Source organism: Camelus ferus, chromosome 14 (assembly GCF_009834535.1).
Source record: "Camelus ferus isolate YT-003-E chromosome 14, BCGSAC_Cfer_1.0, whole genome shotgun sequence".
NCBI classification, from domain to species: Eukaryota; Metazoa; Chordata; class Mammalia; order Artiodactyla; family Camelidae; genus Camelus; species Camelus ferus.
Window position 1 is genome coordinate 16,721,539 of NC_045709.1, and position 21,715 is coordinate 16,743,253.

At 41.1% G+C, this 21,715-nt stretch overlaps 1 protein-coding gene and 1 long non-coding RNA gene across 2 annotated transcripts in view; both read left to right on the plus strand.

The window, feature by feature from the left end:
- Nucleotides 1-21,715, plus strand: part of STARD13 (StAR related lipid transfer domain containing 13) — a 210,189-nt gene that overhangs the window by 126,896 nt on the left and 61,578 nt on the right.
- Nucleotides 7,259-17,710, plus strand: LOC116668573. Its single transcript, XR_004325724.1, has 4 exons — nt 7,259-9,988; nt 13,998-14,007; nt 14,946-14,951; nt 17,700-17,710. It is a non-coding gene; the product is annotated as an uncharacterized LOC116668573 (long non-coding RNA).

The following is a 21,715-nucleotide window of genomic DNA, read 5'->3' on the forward strand; positions in this document are numbered from 1 at the left end:
ATCTTAACTGTTTTTAAAAGTAAAGTATATTTATAGTTCAAAAATCATCAAATTTTTATTTATTTATTTATTTATTTATTTATTATCAGGTTATTAGGCATGGGCTGTGTTTATTGCCCATTCCTGTGGCTTTTCTGCTGAGTTGAATCAACTGAATATAAGTCCAGATTGAGGGATAAGGGGCCAGGAGAAGCATGTTTCTGTGTTCTTGCTTCTACCTAGGAAGAATTCTTTCTTTCTTCTTCCCTATATAAGTAAAAATAAGCTCTAACAGTCCTTGAGATCTCAGGGATAATTCTGGACTAGTTACTAATTGGAAAGAACAACAACATGAAACCTCGGCTTTAAAGGAACATTTTTGCTTCAGTCCTGAGAGGGAGAAAGCATAACCCTATCTCACTTAGTTATCAGCGCCATTAAAAACTCTGACTGGCTTGATAATCACCATGGAGCCGCAGAGTACTTAGCTGGTAGGTAGCTAAATTTAATTAATAGTACAGATTGTCAGATAAACCTCATTTGTTTTAGGGCTCTGTGTACTTTCTCTCCCCTGCCTCCCTAGTTAGGGTCCTCTTTTTTCTTTCCTTGTTTGCCCTCTGCAAGCTCTTGCACCGCAAGAACTCTGCAGCAGGACCGCTTTGAGCAGCATGGCGTCGCAGAAAGGAGGCAGGATTCTGGCTCAGAGGGATCTGAGTTCGAATCCCGACACCGTCATTGGCGCTATGCACACTTTCCTACTGCTCATCCCAAAAGTGGTTATGGTTTTTTCTATCTTAGAGAGTCAGCAGGTTCAGAGCATACCTGAGAAACTGCTTCTCTGCTTTCTCTGGGCTTATGTCCTATAACTACACCATTATGATGCCCTCATTGTTTCTGCTCCTCTGACAGGAACCCTAGTATGTCCACCTAGAAGTTTCTGCAGGGAGTCAAGACCTTTAGAAAAATACTGTGTGATAATTCAGCTTTTCTCCTCCTTGTAATCACTGACAACCCTCATTTTTATCAATATAAGTGCTGCCATGTAGGTGCCCTTTGTTTCTGTTCCTTGGATTCTCAGTGCAGTGGTGACATATGTGTTTAATGGCTGATTAAAGTATGAATAAATATATGTGAGCAAATTTTTTCTTTCCTTTGGTTGCTTAATTATTTATAATTTATATTCTATCTTCTTTTTTTTCAAAAGGATTTAGAAGAGCTCTGCTGTCTGTATTACTTACTCCCATTTAGTTGTGAATAAGGACTAGAATTGGAGTGGAAGCCATTGGTTTGCCTGGTAGCATCCCCATGGTGTGGCCTTGGCACCTTATTTAGCCTCTTGAAGCATTAGTTTCTTCCTGTATTAGATGGGGATGATCCTACCATTTTAGAGGTTATTGTGAGGATTAAATGAGCCATCGCATATGAGAGCATAAAGCATTCAGCATCAGTGCCCGGCACACAATATCAACAGTAACAATGCAGACACCTTCTAGCAGAATATTTGAGCGGCATGAGAGAGAATTTAAACAAGAATCGGATGCTGTGGGCCCTATAAACCTTCCTCATACAATTTATATCAGGGAGAACATTCGTGAATATGCATTTTAAAAACTGCAATATTCTAGGGACAGTATTTATTTCAAAGAAAACAAATTCCAGTAACAAGTGTGCATGATCATGATAAACAAATTAAGGAATAATAGAAGCAAAGTTACTAATATACAGTTAGCCTCTAAGTAGCTTATTCCCCATTTAGCAAATAACTCCAATTATAGCAAATGTTTATCTCCAGTCAAACTAAAAGATGCCGAAAGTCTTCACGGGCTCGAGATTTTTTTTTCTCTTTGGCCTTTCCAATAATAACTATTTAGTAAGTTGCCAAAACAAGTTTTACCACTGTGTGCCTGACATGGTGTCAGATGCTGTGTGAACTGCTGAAAAATGGAGCGACTCCAATTCACAGATTCCTGTAACTCCATTTCAGAGAAAGCAGTTCAAGGCATAGGCACCAAGGGCCAGATGGCCTGGCTGATTTGCAGGCTGAGTGCAGTATGAGGTCATTTACCCAGACACTTTAATGACTATCTTATAATAACTGAGTGCCTTAAAAAAATGCACTTTTATTCATCTCCCTACAGTCAGTATCCTGTCTATCTTCTTGTCTTTATTAGAATTGGATAACAAAACAAAGAAAGAGCAGAAATGCTACATTTAAGAATAAAATTGAAAAAGAGGAACCAGTTGGGGTTGATGTCCGGGACAAAGACCCAGAGCTGAGGCTGTGGTTTCCCAGGGTGCTTTGCTTGCTGGGTCAGAGACCACAGTATGAAATCACATAAACAGTCTGGATTCAAGCACGTCAGCAGTGCTTTCCTAGCAACAAAGTGTTAGACCAACCTTACCTCTCCTACGACGGTGCTACAGGTTTCCTTGGATTGTTAGCCTGGGTGTGGCTATGGTCTGCAATCATGTAGCCAGAACATAGGTCCAGTCTATCTTCTCTGGAGTCCTCTCACATTGTTCTGAAGAGGCACTGGCCTCACTGATGTCTGATATTGTCAGCATAACATTTCACCTTACAAATCAGCATTTTAGAGCACTCAAAGAGACCTCATCTTACTGGCGATAAGACTGGATCGGAGAGATTAGTGTTGTGCCCACAGTCACACAGCCAGCTGTCTCCTTGATCATTTTATTTGGCATCTCTTACCTCTCCTTTGGGGCAAAAACTTGTTCCATAAAAGTCTTTGATTCCTACAGGCTCTCTTTTTTTCCCCTAATTTCCTGAATATATATATTTCCCTCCCCCCTAAAAAAAATTAAAAGGACAATTTTATAAACCTCTTGGTAACAACAATAGCTAAACTATGACTAAGCAAATTAAAACAAGTAAATAAATTCAAGGCCTTCTGAAATTACTTAGCTTCACAGCTAGTAATCCATGGTAGGCCAATCGTCAATGCTTCCCAAAGAAAAATACACTTAAAAAGTTAAAAATCATGTATATAGTTTTTTCTTTAACATGGCTTCAGTCTAGTAACTATTTTTATGTCATAACTTATTAAAATAAATATACTTTGTAAATTGTTTACAAAATTCCAAAGCCTTTTTTGGAAACTTGAGTATAATAATGCATTGGAATAACAGTGGGTTTTGTTTGTTTCTTTCTTTCTTTGTTCTGAATGCTTGGATTTTTTAAAAGAATATGTTACTTATATTGGCACATTGAGAGATGTCTGCAGTATTCCAACTGTATCCTCTATTTTTGGTCTATCACGGGGGTGGTGCTAAGAGCCACAGGCTTAAAAATATTTGGGGTTTTGTTTTTGGGCCTATCTCAGTACTTCTTTAAAATATTTGTTAAATAAAACGAGTTCAGGGCAAAATGAAGCCCAAACAGGCATTCATTAGCTACAGTGAACTTTAGCCAAATATTTACTCGTGGGTGATCACGGGGTACCTAGCACAGTGAGAAGCTTGTTTTATCCCGGAGAGGGGTGGAAAGCTAAATTTTAAAATAACATAAATTTAGAGTTAGATTTGGCATCATCATTTTTGCAGTAGTGTTTAAAGTGATTTACAGTGGGCGGAAGTTGAAAGAAAGGTGAGCCTTAAAGTGGTCATTTTAGTCAATGACTGTCACTGAACTGCTAGAAATCCAGAATACCCTGGACAGGACAAAGGGTGCAGAGAACCATTTTGTAGATGGGAGAGGAATGGAGCCAAGCAAAAAAACTGTACTCAGATAAAATTGAGAAATTGTCAAAATTTCTGACTTGAGCAATTGCTAAGAACTGGACACCATCCATAATAAGGGCACCAATATATATAAACAGGAAAGACGAACAATAGGTTCTTTCTTTGTCAGAAGGTCACTCGTACACAGTAGCCAGGTAATCAAATACCAGCGTCCTGGATACCAGTGCTAGACTGACCGTCCGCGTGCCAGCCAGAGGACTGCATTTGTTTAGGTAATTAGGAAAGATAGCTTATTGCTGGAGTTCCTTCCTTTTTTCCTTCTTCTCTCCTTTCCTTCCTCCCTCCCTCTCTTGCCTCTTTTTTGATAACTAAAAATCTGTTATATCTAACCATTAAATACTAGTGTTAAAAGATAAAGCCACTTTGGAGATTCCAACCACATTTTAAATGTACCTGCTATCACCTCTTGCAAATAAACTAAAAGTGTTCTTAAAATCTTGATTTGTAAGACTTTCTTATGATTTTATGAGGCACCAAGTTATTCCTGGTGTTAATTTTTAAACAATAAAAAGAAAGGAAACGAAGCATTATTGAATGACTGAAGAGAAACATAAAAACAAGGCGTGGAATCATTGGCATACCCCTGGCAGTCCCTAAGCATCAGTCCCAGTATCTGGTCACCATTATTTAAAAAGGAAACACCAAGTGTTGTCTTAGTATTTCATAGTCAAACCTAGAAAGCAAGCTTAGCCTGAAAAGAAATATAAATATACAAGGGATCTGTGGGGTCTGTTACTAAGTCAAAGTATCTTACCATGTGTCACTTTCATGGACTCAAGAGCTAGTCTGATGGGGGCAAGAAGTTTCTTTATGGAGAGAACATGGAGCCAGGAAACCTGCCCACAGGCAGTGTCCCCTCATTAAAGTCTGGATAACCCTGAACTGTTTTTTAAATGCATTTGATTCTGTAAAACTGATGAGCAGTGAAATAAACCTGTTCAATCAACTGAGATCTAATTTACGTTCAGGGATGGAGGGGTAGGTTGGGCAGAAGGGACTCAATGGAAACCTTTTTGAAAGAAACTATTTCACAATCTTTCTTAGTGTGTGGTGCATATTGAAAGTTGGATGCTTTCCATGAAAACAAAAATAGACATAAAAGACAAAAGAGTTTTTGAGTAATATTTAGAGTGACATTGATTATGTGTGTGTAGGAGCAAAGCATCCCCAGAAATTTTTCCTCAGAATTAACTTTCTGTGTGCATTTTGATTCTTTATGTACATATGCATATGTCTCATTTAGCGTCCATTGTTCCATAAACACTGGCCAGATACCTACTCTTTTTCAGGCATAAAGGGATACTCTTTTCCAATCATGGGGGATTCAATGTCAAATAAGACAGAGGTCCCTGTCCTCAAAGTGTCACAATCTCAACCAGCTAAAAGTTTCTTCCCTGCCCACGTTGAGGATAAGACATTTCTCCAGACATAGATCAATGGAGGCTCTCCGGACTCAACATGAAGCTCTTGGGCACTGGCACATCTCCTGGTGGGTGGAGAAGGGCGGCGTGGTAGATCACACGGCAGATTTACCCACAGGCCTCTGCACAGAACTCCTTCACAGGCCTCCCTACAAGGGAGGCTGGCAGTCATAGTCCACCCATGTGTTTGTTTTCCTCTCTGCCACAGTATTATTTTTAAATTCTTAATTTAAAAATATTTACCATAGTAGAACTTTCCCTTGGTGAAAAACTGACCTAGAAAGCTAAGACTCATGTCCAACTTATTAATATTAATGACAAATAAGATGCCCATCCCACCACTTATTTTTAAGTAGGTCTCAGATTTTCCCCATCAGACTTTTCATGTATGTAAGATTGATGGATTTGCTTTTTATGTCTTTTTATCCTCCATCCTTTCTGAAGTTGCAAATAGGCAGTGGAAAGGTGAAGAGGTGAATCAGGATCCTGGAGGGAAATCTAGTGGTAAATAATGCTCACCTCAGCTCATTACCGTGATGGCGATAATTATCTGCTAAAAACTCAAGAATCGGCAGTGCTCGGCAGCTCACTCTCTAATACAGACGGAGGCGGGAGAGGGACTCCTCTGCCCTCTGCCTGCCTTCCAGGCATCCCTCCCTCTCCCAGTCCTCCTCATGACCCCCCCCCCCCCAGTCTGAGGCCGTCACAGGAGGGGAAGTTCAGCCCCAAGTTTAAAGGACAGGAAGTGACTCACGCTGCCCCCAGGGGTCAGGTGAGTGGGTAGTGAGGGAAGGCTGGGAAAGAGAGTTCCAGATTCAAAAAGCAGCACAGATGGGAGAGTGGCCAGGGCTGGAATTTCAGAAATGACAGTGACATCAGCATTAGGGACACTCCCCCGCTTTCCCAGACCAGCATCTCAAAGCACGGCTGTGAACTGTTTCCCATCTATTTTCACAGCATGGTTGACAACAAGGAGGTATCTATGAAACCTAAAAAGAATGGTTGTAAATCCTTGGAGCAGAATTTCACAGGAGGTTTCTGGCAGAATTTATTGGCAATTTAGTGCTGTCTAGGTTTTTGCTAACAGACACCATTATGCCAAAGGGAATTTTAAAACCTAGAATTCGGTAGACCTAAGAGGTGTGGATTTGCTTTTGTTTTTTCCTGACTTGGGGTTATTAACTTCCAGTACTCTAAATTTGCTGCTACCATTATTGTGTTATGAAGTAAGTGGCACTACGGAATATGTAACTAACAACATACTGTTTAGACTCTAAATAGAAACCACAGTTGATGGAGAAGAGAGGTGTAAAATTTTAAGTGGTTATGAACATGGTCCATTAGTACCAACATGATGCACGAGGGCACTTTTTGTACCAAGGGGAGGGTTAGGACCTCATCTGAGTGGAACGTGCTCCACTTTATGTTTTGTTCTATTTAGGGGTTTGATTCATGAGAAAGCGTGTGGTTCTTTCTGTCCCAAACGAAACCCTTTCTCCCTGTGACTGTGTTTCCAGGCTGTGATGCAAATCCATGGTGTTCCTGTTTCAGTGTGAGTGAAAACAACAAGGAAAGGAAGTGTGGAGGTTTGGAATCTTTGCTGATGCTTCAAAGGTCACTGGGGAGCAGTGAGGTTCTTCCCCACCGTCAGTGGCTGGAAGCATGAGAGAGGACTATCATTTACTTCTTGCTCTAAGTTTCTTTGAGCTTGTGTGCTAGAAGCTTCCTCAGTTCACCGCACAGACATTAATCAAGCCCCTTTGAGGTGCTGGGCATTGTGCTGGCACAGGATATGCAAAGACCATGCCTGTGAAGGGAAACAGCAAAGCAGAATAAACCGAACATCCCAGTGCCAGTGCCGGGGTAAGTGCTGGGCCAGGGGTACACAGAGTGTGCCCAGGAGAGACGGGGAGAACCCTCCTCAGGAGAACCCTGAGAGGCAGGGAGCAGTGGTCAGGACAGACTTCACAGGGAAGGTTACACTAGAGCTGAGAAAGAAATAGAGGGGGAAGGAAGAGTAAGAATGAGCTGGTCAGATCAAGAGGGAGCAAGTCATTCTAGACTTAGGAAAAGTACTGAAAGGGAGCAGAGGATGGGGGTGGCTGGAGGGGGCAGTTTTCGGGAGCTGTGAGTTATTCAGTACCTCCCGGGCCAGGCCATGTGCCCAGCTGAGGTTTGGGACACGCCGGGGACCCACGCTGAGCTGGAGAGTTGTACGCTGTCCTCTGAAGTTCGCATTTTACTTTGGAAGGATCTGAGAGCCCTGAAGGATTTTAAGCAGCAGAGTGAGTGATCAAATTTGGGTTCTCTGTCTGAAGTTATCTTTGAAGGGGGCTGGTTACATTCCCGAATAAAATGCCCAAATTGCCTTCAGAATGTCACAGCTCCTGCTATTTTGTAGAAATGTATTTAAGAAGGTCTGTGTTTTCAAGCCAGCATTCTGTGTTGCTGAGCAGATTCTGCCTCTGTCTTGTGGTCTTAAGCTTAACCAGTAGTCAGCTGTCCATTGCCTTCTGTGTCTCAGTTTATTCTAGTCGAACTTCCGGGTCCAGCAATGTCATCCTGTCTCGAGTGGAGTTGGAATTTTCTTGAGCCTCACATTTTCTAGTGTTTAGGGAAGCTGCTATTAAAATATAATGATAAATCACCTCTCTGAAAGTGAAAATTCTTTTTAAAATTTACATCTGAGCCCCTTCAGCCCCGCAGAATGTCCCGGAGTATAAAAGCTACAGGACGGTGCGTCTTGGAGCATTGGTTTTCTTAAAATTTGAGGGAAAGCTTTGTGTAGTAAAATAAGTGTGGGCATGTTCTACTTGTCCTCTATAAAGGTGGAAATGTCAAATAAATTCATAGAGGACACCTGTTTATTTTCTTCTGCCATTTGAGTATGTCAATGGGAAATATAAAAGGTACTCATTTCAGTCGATAATAATAGCTCCAGTTTTTAAGTGCCTGCTTTTTGTCAATGTACGTAATTTATTTTGTTCAACAAATGTAAACACAGAGTCAAGTCCAAAGCCCTGTGCCAGGAACCAGGATTACAGCAGTAAACAAAATGCCCTTCCTTGGCCTGGAGTTTCTCTCACATTCTTACAGCTGCTCTGAAGAGTATATGTAACATGGCGCACATTTTCTGGATGAGGATACTGAGACTTTGAGGTTTGATACTTGAGTTTTGCTCAGGGACCCCTCCAGTCAGCCCATCCTCCACTCTGCCCTCCACTGCTACACTCAGGGGGGCTCAGATCTCAGCTTGCTGTCTTCTTTCCCTTATCTGTTCCTGCCTTTACTTTATCCACTGGAGATATTCATTCCTTTCCCCCAGGCTGCTTTCTGGTCTTTAGAAATGAACAAGGGCCATCAATCATCATCATCATCAATCATCAACTGGCCCATATACAAGCTACTTTTATATTAGTTACTAACAGTGGCCGTAACAGCCACAACCACCACAAACCTATACTGAGCCCCTACTGTTTACAAATTCTCTGTGCTCAGACTTTAAGTTAACAGAGAGATGGAATTCATGATTACATATAACAGGTCAAATCATTCAAGATGGCCAGAGATCATGGAGTGGTAGAGACCGTAAGTAGAAAGTTTAGGGAAGGCTTCTTGGAGGAGGTGTCCAACAATCTACATCTTCAAGGAAGGAGATGCTTTAACTAAGCAGAGTAATTTACTCACAGGAAGGTCTTCTCGGCAGACTTAACTAAATCTAGCGTCCAAATAAGGTCACTCCAGTACATCACACATTTTCCCTCTGCTCCTAAGAACCAAAATAGTCATAGCTGCGTGTAGTTATGTTTCAAGAGGAGGGATTTCTCTACTCAAGTGTGGTTACATTTCAGGAGAGGCATTACTCTACTCTAATTGAAGGCATAACCTCTTCCCCCGGGTGCCGTCGTGGACTGACTGGATGATTCCTTTGGAGGTACAAGTGGGGCAGCCTCAGGGAGCTGGGTTTCCACCAGGGCATATCCAGGGAGATTTGGGTGGTCCAGACTGAATGAGGCCCCAGTCTGCTCCTGAGGGGACATAAGCCTTTTTGCTCATCACCAGAAACACCCTCCTTCTCCCAGAGTAGTCCAGATTGGGAATGACTCTGGACCAAATCTGACTTCGCAACCCTATTCCAAATCCATCTGGAAAGCCTCTAAGTTGCATGAGATTTCATGTCTTTGATTTGTTATTGATTAAGACTGGGGCTGGCACTCAGTTCATCCTCAGGCCCAGCAGCAGTACCGGCAGAGTTCTCAATGGAGTGGAACAGAAAGCTATGACAACCCAGCAGGTGCCTCTCAGCCTCTTTCAATCAAATAATAAAGGAGAAAAAAGCAAGAGAGGTTTTCCAGGGGCCAGAGTTACCTTCGCCAAAGACCTTTGACCAGCAGTATCTGGAGGTCCTTTGCTGGGAAGAAACACAAGGGATAGCAGTCCATTCTGGTCTGGGATGGACACAGAGCAATGCTGGTGAAAGCGGGGTGCCCGGGGACACTTGGAACAAAAGCAGAGCATCTCAGCTCCTCCACATTCAGCATATTTATTTAAGAATGCTTGCACTGAACACACACTGGGTTCCAAATGCTCTGCCAGGCACTAGAGGTGCAAAAAGTGAATCAGGCAACCTCTGCCCTTGGAAAGCTGTGGTTTAATGGGGAGACAGACTTGTAGCAAGAACACTTCAGTCTAACGTTGTAAGGACTGCACTAGATGTAGGAAAGTCCAGAGAAGGGCAAACCGACCCGGGATCCAGGAGATGATGTCCTAGCTGAATCTTGATAGAAGACAAATGAGAGTAAGTCACGAGAAAAAGAAGTAGGAGGGATGTGACAGACGAAGAAGAAACAGCACAAGCGCAAGCGTGGGATGTGAAATGGCACCCGGGGGCTGGCGACCTCCTTGCAGTTCCAGCAAGGCCCAAAGTGGAAGCAGGCGGCAGCCAGCGGAGGGAGGGCACTGCGGGCTGTGATAATGGGCTGGTACTTTGTTCTGTGGGTGACAGGGAGGCGTGAAGGAGTTTTAGGGAGAATGCATCTTAAGAGAGGTGAGGAAGGCAAGAACGAAAGCAGGGGCACCTGTTAGGAGTCTGTTGCAGAGACAGTGGAGGTGGGCAGATGGGAGATTGAGAAATACATTTCGGAGAGAAACTCAGCAGGATGGCGTTCGTTTGTGAGAACAGGGAATTCAGGAGAGGGAAGGAGTCTAGGAAGACCCCCAGCTGTCAGACTCTTAGAACTAGATTCAGTCTATTCATTGATTTAACCAGATGTTTCTCATAAAACAGTGTCATCTCAGGCCGTGTTCGTTAAATTGAGGGTCATGAAGTCACCTAGGACATACAGCTAACGGGTATATCCAGCAGTTTTCAATAGAAGAGAAGAGAAGAGAACAGAAAATTCTGTTCTGTCAGGTGGCATTGCATGTGTATAAAGTGTAATTACTGTTTTGTAAAACTTTGTTTCAGTTTCTGTGTGTGTGTGTGTACGTGCTCACATCTACAGGTAGTGTATTTCTTACTAAAGATTGTAGTCAAAACATTTGAAAGGCTTATGATACTCTTTTTCTATGGTTGTGTCTGGTTATTCTCAAGTATGAATGACTGTGTCCCAATCAGTTTGTTGATCTTGAAAAGGGAGAGTGATTCCTTTGTGAGAAAACAGGAAAATCTTTTCTGGCTGTTATTCCTCCAAGACTAAATCTTGCCGTAATCTCTGGCCTTGGAATTCCCAAGGATTCCATGCAGAGGGGAGGGGAAGGGATTGGAGCCAGCAGAAATGACTCTCCCAGTCAGTGCTGGGAGCGTGTCAGATGGCCTGCCCTTCAGAAAACACAGGCAACACCAAGATCTACAAAGACACTGCTGCCCAGGGATGTCTGGGAGCATGTCTCCTAGAGGCAGAATCGCAGCTCGAAAAATAGTGTTATATAAACCTACTTTCATACAGGGTTTTACAAGTTTGCAAAGTATGTTCGCAGTACATGTTCCCATATTTATAGCAGCCCTGTGAGTTCAGAGGGACCTGAATATCTGAAAAATGTTTTAGGTGTTTATTGGCCTGTGAATATTTAAAGCTATAAATATGTTCCTCTTAATATAGTTATTCACTCTTTCAGTCAACATTCATTTGCAAAGCTCTGGGCTAACAACTGGACATGCAAAGATGCAATCTGTTTTCCAGTCTGGTAAACAGATGTGTACCTGCAATGTGATAATTTAAGAGGATATAAAAATTCACATACTTATTTAAGGATGCTTGCGGTTTTGCCTATGACAGGGTTACAGAACCCTATACTATATACATTTGTGTGGGGAGGGTGTAGGAGTGTGTGTGTGTGTGTGTGTGTGTGTGACAGAGAGAGAGAAATTCTCTCTCCAAATTCCAAAAGTAAAACCTGATTGCCCGCAGGGAACAAAGCAGGAAAAAGCTGGCCCTCTTTTAAGCCTCAAAGGTGCATAAACTTTTCTTTCTTGGGCTAAACGTGAGTACCTGAGGGGCAGAATAAGTGAATCAGAGAACTTGATGAAACTAGGTCACCTTAGCAAGTAAAGCACCTGTGTAGTAACATTTGCATGCAGAGACACTCTCGGGCCTGAGCTCCTTCTAAACACTCTGGGTTCAAAGGCTTTAGTTCATACATTGGCCTAAGCAAGACAGAAGACAGACTTCATCTTAATTTAAAATATATATATTTATATAAATATATGTTTGTGTGTATGTTAGTGTGTTAATATGTACTTACTGTTCCTTATTTTGGAAAAACAAAAGGTTCAAAGAGGACTGTTTTCTGAATTTTTTGTTCACCATTGGGTGTAACTTGAGCAGTCATGAAACATTAATTATAATCATTTTAAGATTAAGAGCAAAGTATTTCTCCACTTTTAAATGTAAATGCGTGAAGTATCTGAATGGTATCTGAACTACTTTCCCAATTGCCTCCTCACAAAGCAGATCCCTGAATACACAGCTAAGATGCTTTTAATAGTGGGAATGACCTTGACAGGAAGCTATCTGGGAGACCCGTAACCTCTTGAGGTCAGTGGCCTTGGGCTCCTCATGAACCCTCAACTTCTCCCTGTCATTAATCCACAGCAAGCCCATGTCCCATGCTCAAGATTTACTTATTAGTTCAGGGTTTTTTTCTCATAACATGGACAAATAATCTTCTGACGGCAGTTCTCTTAGTGAAGGCTGCGTGTCTGCTACAGATGTCTTTCCCAGGGCTCTGATGTGTTTGGTATGTTTAAACTTATCTTTGCCCTTGAGATCCTCATATGTCAAGCACGTGATTGTTAATATTTTACCTATTAACTGGTAGGCACCTCGTAAACTATAATCACAAGACTGTCTTCCCCAACCTGATGTTCGTATCCTGAAAGCAGCAGCCGGTGAAAAGCCTTTACTACCACTTTCAAATGTCACATTTCATTTATGATCCTCATTACGTCTTGTTGAACAGCATTGAGTTGTACTTCCAGTGATACAGCGTTATTGAACAGAAAGAGGATATCAAAATTGTCCGTAGAATGAAAAAATGAATTGGCTGTTAGATTCTCATTGTAAGAAGAATCTGTATGTAGGGGACAGGTGGCACTTGGCCTGAGGCCCTCCCACAGGTGCAGATGAGGAGCATTAGAACCTACACCAGGAAGGCACTGATTTCAAGGGAATCCCAGCTTCAGAATGAGTCCATGGGTGAGCAGGGATTGCTGCCAGCAGACCCAGTTAGCCAACCATCTTCTGGCTCAAATCTCATCTCACCTGCTAAGCTGGTCCTGATTACCTGATCCAAAATGTCCGCTCTTGCTCTGAGCCCTGGAGGACTTTGTCCTGCCCTGGAAGGCTTTTGCTCCCTTAGGTTATGGCCATGTCTGAACACGACTTTGTCTTCCCTGCTGGGGTTAGAGACCTGCAGGGCAGGACCCTGCTGCCCACAGCCCTGCATCCTCCCACTGTGCTTAACAGCAGGCTTTTCACATTGTGGGTACCCAACAGGTATCTGTTGACTAAATCATTAAGGTGAATGCCTTGTGCAACTGAAGGCCAAATGAAGAAGAGCTGAATGGAGAGAATCCAAGACCATCAGAACCACAATCTTCTACTATGGGAAAGTAACAGTAGACACCTCCACTGTAGTAATAAAACAAACACAGGCAATAACTCATTTCAGCCTTACGACAATGCTCTGAGGTAGGCATTGTTGTTTATTCCCATTTTATAGATAAGGAAACTGAGGCACACTGAAGTTAACCTACCCAAGGACGTGAAGGTAATAAGAGTTAGTGCTTCTCACCACTTTAAGTCATGTTACCTCTGATTACCGGTTAATCTGCGTATGCCCTCAAATAAAGGAACAAATTGACAGGTTCTTTTTTAAAAAGTTAATTCATAAAACTAACTATGGGTATTCAACTAGAGCAGAAACTTGTTATCTTTAAGTTATACGTATGCCGTTAGGTAAGAGCAAAATGAAATTAGAAAGTATTTTTGAACTCCCCTTTAAAACAATAATATTAACCCTGTACAAAAGTAGAACTGTTTTGTTCTAAACAGATACACTCTTGGCAAATTTGCTAGTTTTAGAAATTTGGGTCATGTTTTGCTTCTGATTATTTAAAAAAATTTAGGAGTCATGTAGACTCCAAATATTCATCTAGTTGTTAAAATAAGATGGGAGTTTTTCTTTATTTGGTCTAGTTTGTTTGTTTTGTTTTGTTTTTTAAATGTAACCCTGAAACTGCAGCAACACTCTTTAGAAAATACCAGTTTATTACGTAAAGCTTTGAAATGTGTCTTGGAAATTATCTAAATACGTATGCAGGAGGTCAAAGACAAGCGGAACAGCTGTTACATAAAATCTCCACTTTCCAAATACCAAGGAGGAAGAGGTGGGAACATGGTCCAGGATCTAACCTCAACTTTGAACTTCCTGACTTGTGTTAGTTTAAGACATCCCCGCAGCATCATTTAAACATAGTTCTGGTGTATGAATAAACTTCCACTTGGAACTTCCTTTTTGAAGTCTGCTGAGAATATAAATCAAAACCATATGAAGTGTGTCTTAATCCAGAATGTAAAATAAGATGAGAAATATCAACCCAGTAGTACTCCCTGAAATACATTTACCAGGATGCATGTTCCGGCAAAACTCTTTATTTAGAATGAAAGCCTCCAGAGAACTGGGTTTATTATTTTTAACCTGTAATTATGGAAGCCTAAACTGATAAAGGAAGATGCTTTTTAAAGTCATGGCGATAGGAATGTTATTCAGCCAAGCAGAATGTTTGAGAAGAACATCTGTTGGCATGGAAAGAGGTTCAAAGTGAATGTCAAGTGAAAAAGAAGACTACAATTTCGTTTAAAGATTATGTAAAATAGTATACTTAGCCTCGATACATGTACACATCTTCATAATAAAAGAATGACAGATTACATATATGCCAGCAAAATGTTAATAGATCTCTAGATGGCAGAATTATGGCAACCTTTCTTTCTTTCTTCCTTCTTTCTTTCGAGTATTCTACATCTTAGGTTTAGACTTTGCTACTCTTCTGTTAGATTTAAGAGGGAATTTTAAGTTCCTTTCATCTCTTTTTCAACTCTGTTCTTAGGGGAAATAATTCCTTAATGCCTGAGTTCAGTGAGTAATTGAGTAAGCATATTAGTCAAGACCATCATGGTGACTGCGTTAATGAAAATTGTTACACGCTCACAACTGGTTAGGTAATTAAATTACGTTTATGTTTTGCAAGGTAGAGTTGCCTGGACCCCCATTTAGAGGTAGTTGTGTGTTTACAAACACAAACTTCTGCCATTTCCTACTGTGTTCTTAAAACTTGAAGAGATCCAGTTAAGATTTTGTGACAATAATGATTAAGACCCAAAGAACTCTTTAAAATAAGAAGTTATCTGCTGTACAAATCAAACTATAAACTTGCATCATGTTTTGAACTTTTTTATAGTGTATATAATTTTGTAAACCTATGTGATTGCATTCACGGTGTATTTATGGGATGCTTCGGTTGACTGTAATACCAGTAGGGCATGTAGTAAGACCATAGTATGACCCAAATCTGTGATGCAGTACTGTGTCTGATGAGAAGGGGGGGAGTGTTCCAGCATACAAGCTGTTTCTCACTTCTTCAGTTAGGAGCTTAATCTCCCCCCACCCTGAATCAGTTAAAGCTATTCCAAGTACCTGTGCCCTTTTAAATTGGTTTCTGTAGGGGATATATAATGTCAGTGTCTATTAATGATTTGCAAAATGAAAATCCCTGTATTTAGAGAGTGAACCTCTAAACTCAACAGTCTCTTTGGCCTTGAAGGACATGGAGAAAAATGAATCCATTGCTCAAAACCGAATAAAAACTTAATTTCTTGAATCTGATTCTAATTTTCCGGGATAAGTAATATATGTTTAGAATATCCTTCACAGCACCAGTGCCACTGCAGACAAGTAGAAAGCATTCCAGAAAAATGGCAGCCACGTTGAAAAATTCTCAGTAAATATCTTATCCCAATAAATATTTCTCAGTAAATATTTTAAAATAAAACACATACATACATCATCAAGTTTCTATGCAGAGTCAGATGATAAAATTACACTTGAGTTGTGCACATATTTTCTTGGGATTAAATTAAACAAACACTAGTTTTGATTGATCCTGGTATTATAGTTGCTAAGAAGTTAAATGCATAAAGCCTTGAATTGGGAGTCAGAAGCTCTGGTGATGTCGCAGCTTGCCACGCCAGCCCCATGAGGAGTGAAAGAGTTGAAAAGAGTCTGTAGGATTCTTACAGTTATTTCATCCAGGCACATCTGTGCTCCTTCTGATGCCTGCATGGTACAGTCTTCCCCGATATCATGAAAGCTTCTGGTGCGATTGGAGTACCCACAGTTCTAACAGAGTTGGGCTAAGTATCTGAAATAGCAGACAAGCCTTTATAAGTATTGACATTCACATATGCCTGAGAATAGATACAGAAAGGGCTGTATTCCCTAAAGACGTGAATAATTTTAACATTTAAAGAATAAGTCTTAAAGCAGTGTAGGATAGAAGGATACCTGTCCAAAGCCAAGAAAACGGACTTCCTAGTGGTGGTGGCACTTGTCCGAAGCAGTTGCTTGTCCCGGGACAAGCAGTCATGAGCATGACAATGAATACATGGGGGCCCTTCTGACACTGGCAGTGTGGCCAACCCTGTGGAAGTTAGAGCTTCTGCTCCAGAGAGCCAACAGCATGTCAGCCACTGTAGACTTTTACTCTCCACCTTTCCAAGAGAAGCCAAAGAAGCCAAGTAAGAGAGAGAGAAAGAGAGAGAGAGAGACAGAGAGAGGCCATCTCCAGAATCTCACTCCCTTTTCCCAAGAGAGGTTACTCAAGATTCTGTTCTCTTGGTGCATCAACATGGAGGTACTTTGGCCAAGGCCTGCAAATGACGACCCTCTTTCTGATTGTGTGAATCAACTCTCGGTTCCCCTACCTTGCATTTCAGTTACATAACTGACTCCATCTCGAAGAACCTCTTGGGATTCAGTGGTAGGCAGTGGCTCCACAGCCTCGCAGAGCTGAGGATGTTCATCTGCTTGTGTATGCACGCAGCCTCCCCAAGAAATACCACAAGCCCCTGACGGGAACAGTCTGTACCCAATGAAAGAAGAGAATAGAGAGCTACCCTGCCTCATGGAAAACCTGAGTCAAAACAATCTGGTCAGAAACTATTTGGCTAGTGGAGCATAGATTTTCTGCTTTTCCTTTGAGATTGGTGGGGAAATTGTCTTTTTTCTTCTTTTTTTCATACTCCTGGGAATATGGGCATGGAGAGTAGTATTTATATTCCTGAAGATGTTCCTTGTTCAGTGGCAACTGAACTTTTGATTTTTTGTGGCGCAAGTTTGTATGTATATGTGAGAAAAAGTGTGTGTGTGTTTGCGGTGGGTGTGCACACACATGCATGGATGCATGTGACAGAGGAGCATGAAAGAATCATCTACATTTTTAAATTGCATCCAAGCCAGGCTGGGTAGGCAGGGAAGCAGAATTCCAAGTAGACATGATTATTGAGACTGAGTGTATTCACTTCTGACAGGGGACAGCGTCAAGTTGAAGTAAAAGTCCATAGCGCGCCCGTGTGCTTCATCTGTAAAAGGAACAGCTGGCAGCTATGTTAAATGAGCTCATGCTAGACTATGCCACTGTAACAAGCCGTCCCCCAAGTTGTAGTGGCATAAAGCAATAGAAGTTTATTTCTTGCTAACATTACATGTAGGCAGCTGCTCTGCTGTGGCTTTGTTCCTTGTTGTCATCCAGGACCCAGGCTGAAGGGATAGCCTGTCGGAGACATCCTGGTCTCATAGTAAAGGGAAGGGTAGGAGAGCTGGCAGAACAAGTGATGGCTCTTGAAGAGTTTTGCTTCAAACTCACATACTTCTGCCCACATTTCATTGGCCAGTGTGGGTCACATGGCCAAGCCAGACATCAGTGGGATGGGAAGTACATGCTTTCCAGTTGGAGGAGAACTGCAAGTTACATGGCAGCGGGAAAGAGTAGGGACTCATCGGGAACATATAAGATTGTGTGTGTGTGTGTGTGTTTTCATTATAAATTTATAATTATACGAAATATATCATTTTCACTTAGAATTTTAAATTTATAATTATATAAAATTTATGTATAATTCATATTAAATACATAAAATATATTTTTAATTTATAATTATATAAAACAAATAAATAATAATTAATAAATGATATAGACATATATAATATGATTTCCTGAAAAAGAGTGTTAAAAACAATCCTTGAGTAATGAAGACTAGACCTACTGCTTAGGTATGGAATTTGCTTGATTCTTTTTCACTCTAACAGAAATTACTTTTAAGTGGCTAGATTTGCTGTGAAACCAGCTCGCAGAAGATACCTCACAGCCCCTGAGAATAAGGCTGGTGTTAAGGACTGGTGATGAAATAGTGTATCTCGGTATGCCTGAAACTCCCGCTTTCAGGAAGAAGGTACACATGAGCACAGCCATGAATCTCCATCTTGACTGAGTACAGCTAGGTGTCCTGGGGCTGTACACATCTTCCTGGTTTCTTTCTTTTATAGGTACGTGTTAGCTGACTGCAAGGTATTTTTCTACACATCAAAGAAACAGTTGCCTTAAGTAATGGAGAGATAAAATGTGTGTTTATCGCTTGGTTCACTGATACGAATATTTAGAGATTAATCATCTTAAATTTATTCTGAATAACCTGTACTTTGACTCTGTTAGTAACTTAGAATATCATGGAGAGAAAATATTATGCAGATTAGAAAAGAATTATATTTGGTATACATTTAAGACTTATTTAGGCCTTTTACACATTACAATAAATATATTATATAACTCAAAGAAGCAAAAAGATGTATCCTGCTGCCATGACACGGGATCTAAATCAAAGCCTGTTGTTACTGCAAAACTTGACGTTCCCTCCTGAACCTGTGATTAGGGTTACAAAGTCCTCCTGGGGGAGGGGTGCATGGTCCTGTATACTATTAATGCTTACATCATTCGTGTCCATGTATGGATGCGATGGATACTCTGGCGTTGGTTTTAACAAATCTGGCCTAGTGTATGGCCAAATAAACACAGCTTCGGTAAACGGGCTTCACTTGAGAAATTCCATCTGAAGACAAAGGAATCGTTTGTCTGAAGAAGTTCGTTAATAGTGAAGCTAACTCAGCCGTATAAACCATCCTAAGCCAACAACCATGTGCCTTTCGAAACGTTAATACCTTGGATCTACTTTAATAGTGATAATTGCATCCATTGCAGACATCCTGAGGTGGCTGAGTCACCCATAATCTTCCAGAAGCAGGGTACCCACCATGTCAGCCAGTTTAAATGCAAAAACAAAACACTGTTCTCAAGCCTACATTTCTGAGTCACATGGAGAGCCATGATGTCTTTTTCTCTTACTTCTCTTGAGTACTTTTAATGAACATTTAAGAAAGAAGACCTACTTAAATTGGAGCCAGTTTGTCCATCAAAATTCTAGGAGATTTGTAAGAACAACATAAATACATATGCCTTAAACTTCCCACGGTAAACCTGGTTTCTTCTAGCCAGCTAATTTTCTGATGATAATGACATTTAATTTGGCCCTAATTTGAATTTTTGGTCATTTAGAAAGGATAGTATCCCCTTGGGTTAACTGTGGGAAAAAGTGTTTGCTGTGCCAAAAATAAGGTAAACCAAAATGTACTGGAAATGCTTAGCTAGGAGAACACACTGTTCCAAGCACTCTAGAAACACCAGTTCAAAAATTCAATGAATTTGTAACGTGAAGGCAGGCCTGCAGACCTGGGCAGCAAACGTGCTGCGCTCACCCTGCCTCCTTACTTGACTGAGGCACTCAGAGCCTTGTCCATCTGACTGTACAAACATCACTACATGGTACATCCTTGAAGAAACAGCTTGTAAATCTCTTTTAACTCACATATACTTCCAGCCTTGCCCACAAGCAGACTGTGGTGACCGAGTCCACCTAAACTGTTTCCTCTCGGCTACCTTGATGTTGTCACCCCAGTATGGCAGTATTCAAAAATCAGGTAATTTTTTTTAAAAAGCATTATTCTCAAAATAAAGGAAATTTCCTATTTTTACCGTCAATACCTTGATATGGGAAAATACTCACAGTGTATTTTATTAGATGCAAAAAGTAATCAACCAAAGGGATTACCATGATTCTCATTTTGACAAATAACATGTATTGAATTATGTGTTAGTAATGGGACAAGGGTTGGTTTTTTTCTTTCATTATGCCTTTCTGAATTTTTATAACTTTTTAATACTGAGTATGTATAATTAAGAAACATTATAATACTTTTTAAAGCCAGTGTCACCGACGACGGTCAGTTTCCACAGTGGCTCTGTTCTCGTGCCCACTGATGTACAGCAACTCAGTTACCCAGTGAGGCAGCCTCCCTCTGCTGGGTCTGTCTCTGGACAGAGGTCCTACCACATTCTAAACATGGAGGAAAGGTAATTGAGGCAAAGTGAGTGACTGTCCCTCAAGTAGAATCACAAATATGTGATGAGAGCATATCGAACACCAAACCATTTTCTGGATTTATTGAGTGAAAAGATTTGCTTGGTTTCATGCAGGTCAAGCTGCCAGTTGAAAAACTGGATAGTTCCCTTTTCATCCAGTTGATTTCAGCTCCCAGACAACTGTTGACTTAAGACCCCAAAGTTCTTTGGTCTCCTTGAACTTAGGGGAGTGGAGTGCTCTTAAAGATCAGATTACAAAAGTTCTACTGAAAACCTATCATGTTCTGGAGCCAAACAGATTGAGTTTTCTCCAGTAACATAATGCAATAACCACGGTAGAAATCAGTAGGCCAGTATGTCAAGGGCATTGTCTGGTCCCTCCCCACACTCAGATTTGCTGGAGAAGGTTGCTGCTTTGCCCTGTAGCCCTGGAGCTGCCACAAGGCCAGGCATAGGCTGCAAATGGAGAATAAACAGAAGTGTTGACATGTGATTTGAATGTCCCTTAAAGCTTTTATGTCACTTTGTGCTGGCTAGCAAAAAGGTCAGTGAAAAAGAAATTTTCACTCTCTCCTCAGATGTCACTTAAATCTCATTAGGTAGATCTTTGTGAAATGATGATACTGGCAATAATGATTCCTTCTAAATTCTCTAGTCATTTGGCCATCGCATGGGTAATATGTCTTGAGGAAAATGTTAGCATTTGACTGATAGGTGTTAGTAGGGGCTGTGGAAAAAATCAGGAGAAATTGTAAGGTTCATTTTTTCTCCAACTTAATTTGATGGGCAAAGTCAAATTTGATAGTAGTTAATTACACTAAGTGGTTAAAAAAAAAAAAAAGCTTGTTTTGCCCTTAAATTGAGGTATGACGAGGAGGGGGAATGTGTTTGGGAGACATTTCAGAAACAGAAAGCAAGTTGGGTGTGGGGAGTGATGGCAGGAAACTGTCCACCGTGACTGTGATGTGGCTTCTTCTCACTTATTATTGACTAATTGCAGTTCTTGTTGTCTTTTGCCTCAGAGACTTAAAATGCCTACACATTTTTAAAAAATCAGCTTATTTGAAGGTTGAGTTAGCAGGGTTCTACTTAAGATTTGATTATTTATGTTTATGTACAGGTAGAGTTTCAGTTCATTATCTGTGTTGCTCTTATGAAAAAACAAAACGAAGTTATCTAGAGAGCTTTTTAAATAAAATCTCCCTATTCCACTGAGCAACCAGAGTCTTACTTCCAAAAGGAGTCTTTCTGTAACGACCCCTGTGCCCACCTGTCCTTCTTAGCCCAGTATCTGGTGGAGCGGACGCCCTTTCACAAGCTCGCGTCCTGCTCTCCTTTGAGCTTCCTGTGTGGCAGAGCGCCTGCCTTCCAGGTCTCCCCGCTGTGTTCTTCATGCTGTCTCTCTCGGGCTCTCCTGCTTGATGCCATATTTCAGTAACAGTCAAAGTAATAAGAAAAGGAAAGATGCATACTATTCATGTCGTTCGTGTGACAGAATTCTGTGCTGCTCTCTAAGACTTGC